This window comes from Bicyclus anynana, chromosome 20 (assembly GCF_947172395.1).
Source record: "Bicyclus anynana chromosome 20, ilBicAnyn1.1, whole genome shotgun sequence".
NCBI classification, from domain to species: Eukaryota; Metazoa; Arthropoda; class Insecta; order Lepidoptera; family Nymphalidae; genus Bicyclus; species Bicyclus anynana.
In genome coordinates this window covers 54,191-60,943 of record NC_069102.1, presented here as the reverse complement: position 1 = coordinate 60,943, position 6,753 = coordinate 54,191, and the positions used below count along the sequence as shown (strand labels likewise).

The 6,753-nt window shown below is 32.5% G+C and overlaps 1 long non-coding RNA gene across 1 annotated transcript; it reads left to right on the top strand.

Annotated features, from left to right (window-relative positions):
• The first annotated feature begins 3,021 nt into the window (after positions 1-3,021).
• Positions 3,022-5,480, top strand: LOC128199227 (uncharacterized). Its single transcript, XR_008251885.1, has 2 exons — positions 3,022-4,069; positions 5,339-5,480. It is a non-coding gene; the product is annotated as an uncharacterized LOC128199227 (long non-coding RNA).
• The last annotated feature ends 1,273 nt before the right edge of the window (positions 5,481-6,753 follow it).

The window sequence follows — 6,753 nt, the reverse complement described above, 5'->3', positions numbered from 1 at the left end:
TTTATAATTGATATTTGTACAGTTTTTTGTGAAATAAAAGTATAAGTTTAGTGAAAAGTGTTATCATGGGAGATACATTAATTTGTTTCGTTTGTAATAAAAGTGATGGTAAAATAATATTGTTCTCGGAAAAAACATTAAAAAAATGTCAAACTGTTATGAAAGTCAGAAAAAAAAACCTTAAATATAAAGACATTATTTTACCTGATGAGTATACAGGAAATGGATATCATCGGGAATGTTATAAAGCATTTACATGACTTATGAAAAAATATTTAACTTCTGAACCTGAAAAATCTACAAAAAACAGTGAAAAAACAAAATCAGCTAGTGTACCTACAAACAGTAGCTCAACAGCCTCGTCATTGACACCTAAGTTGACCACAGAACCATCTCATTTACACTCTTCCTCTACAGAATCTTCAATAGGACCTCAAGCTACAACTTCTCAAGAAAATATTGAAATTTGTGAACCAGATGTTAGTGAAAATAATGATTCAATTCAGGATGCAAATATTTTAACTGAAAAGGAAGCTAATAATATCAACTATGAAAATATTCATCGACTCGTACACAGTCTCCGATGTAAACGAAGCTTTTGACCGAAAGAAGTTGCGAAATTTTGACGCTAGCAACCTACCACCTTGCAAAAGCGAACTACTGCAGCAATTTCTGCGAGCAAATTATATATGTACAATTTGGAATAATGCTCATTTAAAAAATCCAACCACATATCAACCAGAAAATAATGGCTGGGTATTAAAAGATGACAAATACCAGTTCAAATGGTTTGAAGGGGATCAACTGCCGAGTTATGTTAGTGATTCACTCAAAACTCAATCAGGTATATAATTATTATGACAAATTATGATACATAATTTTTGAATTATTTATAATTGTATAAACTTGCTTAATTTTTGAACTTGCTTATTTTTTTTTTTCAGACACTGAAGAAGAAGGTGATGTTGAGGACGATTCTGCCATCGACTGGAGTAGTAGTGATGAAGAAAATGAAAACATCGACGACAATGTTTAAATTAATAAATAAGTTTAATTATCTTTTTTTACTTGTAATTATACTTTTTTTTTATATTATTATGATATTAAACAAACATTTTTTACTTTATACAACATGCCTATGAACGTAATAAATTATTTTTTATTAGATATCTTAAAAAATAGTAATCGACTAAGCATTCGCGCTCGCACCTATAGTGGACTTTCGATGTGTCTGGCAAGATGTAAAAACCACGAAAACTGTCCGGCTATTGAGGTAACATCTTTTTATAAGTCCCCAAGTAACATATATAAAATTTAGCTTTTATACTATAACGAAAGTATAATTATAATTTATTAAAGTTTAGGGGTGTCTGGCAGGGGGAGCAACTGTCATAAGTGTCCGGCAATGGATGACGAGATTTTTAAAGTTATCCCGAAGGAAATATTAAAAAATTGAGCTTTATACTTTAACGAATTTCAAGTACTATTTTATACACCTTTACTACCTGTTACCTGCCCAGGTAACCACAACCCAAACTTTATAGTCACTGGTCGTTCTTACCTGTATAGGAGACATCTACAGAGAAACTTTCAACTTTTATAAAATAACGAAGGTCTGGCTGTCGTGGGCTCTTGGGCTATCAAAGGAGCAAGAGTACATGGGCCAGGCGTTGCTAACATTTATGTTAGTGGCAATATTATGCATATATGTCATAATAATAGATATGGTAGGTTGTTTACCTGCCAAAAGTGAATTTGCGGTCGCTTGTAAATAGACCTGTGTAATTCGATCGTTTCGTAAAACCCGGGTCGATCGCGACCCATACTCATGGTAATCGGGTCTCAATGATTCGATCATTTCGATCATTCGGGTCACGGGTTGTTTGGGTTTTGTGTATCGTTGCGACGCGGCTTGAAGTAGGTAGGTATTTGAACTGAACACCCGTAAGACCCGAACCGGAACCCGATCCTTTGATTGACCGACGGATTCAAAACAAAGTTATGCCTACTATCAGTTAAATAAATATTGTGGTTTGTAATTGTATCGCTTTTGCGTGGTGATACAATAATATTAAGTCATCGTCTAAATTTACATTCGAAAAATGGGAAATTTTATTTTATGTATTTATGAATATAGATAAAAAATGTAAATAATTAAAGTTATTATATATTATATAGATAAAACTATTGCTAAAAGTAATACATACCTACATATATATTTTAGACTTTATTCCTTACGAATTTACCACTCAAGTCATCATCATTATCAACTACAGAATAGAGAATGAAGCCGATGAAACTCATAAATACAGAGTAATACATATCTTCCTTTACATACGAATAAAAGAGTCAACTACAGATTGTACTTGCGAATGATGATTCGACATTATAAGCAATTGAGCCAAATAATTATTTATAACACTAATACAATCAAAATAAAGTTCAATTTAGTGTGGTCGGGTCGAGAGATCGAGTTTATTATATGGATCACCAAACGGGTCTCACAAGATCGGGTGTTTTAGTCGTCCGCGACCCGATTATTCACGAGAACTTCAGATTTGAGAGTTATTGTATTAAAAATAAAGTTCAATTTAGCGTGTTCGGGTCGAGTGATCGAGTTTTTATATGAATCACAAGATCGGGTGTTTTAGACGTCCGCAACCCGATTATTCACGAGAACTACAGATTTGAGAGTTATTGTTTTAAAAATAAAGTTCAATTTAGCGTGGTCGGGTCGAGTGATCGAGTTTTTATATGAATCACAAGATCGGGTGTTTTAGACGTCCGCGACCCGATTATTCACGAGATCTACAGATTTGAGAGTTATTGTAATGAAAATAAAGTTCAATTTAGTATGGTAAACAAAAACCTTTCGATCTTTTAATCGAGTCTGCGCCCGGGCGGGTCACCAAACGGGTCACATAAGATCGGGTGTTTTTAACGTCCGCGACCCAATTACTCACGCACAAGTAGTGATCGGGTGTCGGAGATTTGATCATTCGCGATCGACACAGGTCTACTTGTAAAGATTCAGTTGTAGATTTAGTTACAGTTAGTAGACTATTTGGAAGCAAAAGTTTGTTCACTATTGAAGAGCTCGACGATAGAGCTTTCAAACAAAATCTTTCAGCTAAATAAATGCGTCTTACAATTAAATGAGAAATACAAGTCTCTACTTCCATTGAATTAACAGGTGTAGAGCGCATAGCCCCACTTATTATGCGCAAGCCAATGTTTTGAATAACATCAAGTTTTTTTAATAATGTGGAATTGGCTTGCATATATGCAAGGAAACTATAATCAAAGTGACTTCTGACCATGCTTTTATATAATAGAGATAGGACTTTAGGATCAGAGCCCCAAAACGTTCCAGTCAAACATCTCAATAAATTAATGCCTTTTAACGCATTTTTGCTAATATAATTAATATGTCTGTCAAATTTTAATTTATTATCGATAATTACACCCAAAAATTTCTTTTGATTTACAAATGGAATATCTGTACCATTATATTTGATGTTATTCCCCACTGGGCTGCCAAAAAGCATACATGAACTTTTGGAAGTATTGATATTTAATTTTAACAAATTTTTATAATAAGACTGCAACTGGAACAGTGCAGAATTAATAGTATTTTTAGCTATTTCTATATTTCTATTTACACTATACATTAACAAGTCATCCGCAAATTGTAAAATTTTAACATCTCCTAAGAAGAAATTTTCAATTTGTGAGGTGTATAAATTATACAAAATTGGTGACAATGCTGAACCTTGCATAAGACCTTTACTAGTTTGGTTTATCCCATGGAGTATATTATTGTACTTAACATAAAAGTGTCTATTATTAAAAAAATTTGAAAGCCATTTTAACATTTTTCCAGGGATACCGATTTCATGAAGACAATTGATGAGCTGGTTTAAGTCCACATTATCATAAGCCCCCTCTATATCCAAAAATATACATACTGCTGTGGATTTAGACAATTGACAATTCTTCATATCATATATAAATGAAGTTATACTCTCTGATGCACTTTTACCTCTACGGAAACCATATTGAAAACCTGGTAATAAATTATTAGTTTCTACAAAGTAGTCCAATCTTAGTTTAAGCATTACTTCAAACAATTTTCCTATGCAAGAAGTCAGCGATATAGGTCTGTAAGAATTGCAATCGTCTTCAGGTTTATCTTGTTTCAAAATTGGTATTATACATTGAATCTTCCAACTCTCTGGAATACATTGAGAAAGCCATAACTTGTTAAAAATATTAAGTATAGCTATTTGTCCTGCTTTATGTAACTTTTTAAACATTATATAAGGAATGTTGTCTAATCCTGGTGCTGATTCCTTTCTTGATTGAAGTGCTATATTGAATTCTGCATAGGTGAATGGATTTAGTAGCCACATGGAATTTTCATTGTCATTGTTGTATTCAAAAACAGAGTTGATTAAGTTTGTGTTATTATTATTCTGTTTAAGTTTTGAGATGAAATTTGGAATCCATACATCATTTTTAAGTCTCGGTTGGTTATTTATTTGTTTAAATCTTTTCATATAATTCCATATATAAGTTATAGGAGTGTATCTATTAAATGATGAACAAAGTTTATTCCAACTATCTTTCTTTGCTTTTTTAATGATTATTTTTTTAAGTGCATCTATTTTTTTATAATTTATATAATTTACCATTAACCCTACTCGCCTATATAATTGTAAAGCCTCTTTGGAATTTTTAACTGCTACAGCACAATTTTCATCCCACCAAGGAGCGGGAGCTTTAATAATTCTTGGACCCTCAAATTTAACAAGCGGAATACATTCTTTTTTTAAAATGTTCAAAATTTCACAAAATTTGTTATATGACTGTAAAGGATCTAGTTCATTAAATGTCATATACTCAAAATACTCCTTAGATTTCTTAAAATATTTATCCCAATCTGCTTTATTATATAAAAATTTCTCTACTTTATCATTGACAGAATATTTAGATGGAATTAAGTTAATTTTTGTGAATGTGGGATAGCGGTAACTACCCAAAGTGTCTACACCTACTGTCCATTCACATAACGGAGCGAGCACTGGGCTCACTCCAGTTATGTCAATAGCAGAACTATTTGCATATGGTCTCTGAAGTGTAGTAGACCTACCAGAATTTAATATGCACAGATCCTGTTCATCAAAAATATCAAATAGGCTTCTACCCCTTGAATTTGTACTATGGCAACCAAAAGAAATATGATGTGCATTAAAGTCTCCTGCTACTAAACAGGGCTTTGGCATATCACTGATGATACTTTTAAGTCTATTGGTTTTACATTTATTTTTATTTTTAGGTGGACAATAAACACAAAGTATTGATAAGTCACCAACATTGGTTTCTAAAGAAATTGCTATGGATTGAACATCTTCATAAAATTTTGTTTTCAAAAGTTTATATTTAAATGTATTTCTTAATAAAATACCTACGCCACCATGTTCATTCTTTGCATTTTTTCCAACAAAGTTATAGCCTGGGATTTTTACAAGATTACTAGAGTTTTTAAGCCAGGTTTCATTTAATAATAAAATATCAATATTTTCCTGTGTTAAAAATGTTTTTACTAAGGGTTTTTTATTATTAATACTCTGAATGTTATGTTGAACAATAATGAGCTTTGAAGCCATTAAATTTTATTCAAATGTTTCAAAAATGCTTCTTTAATTTTACTTGTGCTTTTAATGTCATTTGAGTTTCCTATAGTAACTAATGTATTAATTATTGCTGATAATATTTTTTTATTATTAATGATATCTGAATAAGAAATATCTAAATTTTCTTGTGTGTCTAGTTTAGATTGGTGGAATTTTTGCTGTATTTGTTGAGGCTTCGGGAGAGTAGGAAAATTAACACTATTAATTTCAATTACCTTAGCATAAGATTGTTTATTTTTTTCTAATCTCGCTGCCTTTATAGGGCAAGTTTTGGATATGGCTAAGTGAGCTCCACCACAATTACTGCACTTCAATGTATCAGCCGTGCATGCTTTGTAGTGGTGTTCACCAGCACAGCGTGAACAGACCTGTATATTTTTGCATATTTTCCCATAGTGATTAAATCTCATACACTTAAAACATTGCATTAGTGGAGGAATATATGTATAGACCTTATAACGCCAATTGTCTAAATATATATATTGTGGTAAAGTTGTTCCTGCAAAAATTACACTAATAGTTGACAAAGGAACAACATCGTCTACAACCTTTTTCATGAATCGTCTTACACCAATAATCTCACACTCTGAAGAAAGTTTATTAAATAGTTCATGGTTACTGGACTCTTTAGGAATAAACCTGACAACCCCCACCCTCTCCACAGAAGATGCCGGGATGAAGGCACGAAGATTGTAAACTGTTAGGCATTCATGTTTGAGAAAATCATTGGCTGCTGTCGCTTGTTTGAATACTAACATTATTTTGTTAGCATTAATGCGCCTGCTCTCATAGATACCTTTTACTTGTTTAAAGTATTTGGACACAACTAATGGGTTTTTGTTCCACAATTTAACTTCCACCTCACTGCTTTCCACAAACACTGGGAATTCCGCGTTAGTGCTATTATCCGTGTAGGCTCTGCGATAACCTGCCTTTATATAGGGTTTGTATTTTACACTATCGTCCTCACCAGACTTTTGAACTTTACGTTTTTTTCTGTCCAGCCTTTCGTGGGCATCGCCATCGCTGTCTGACGGCATTTTGCCGGATTTAATTT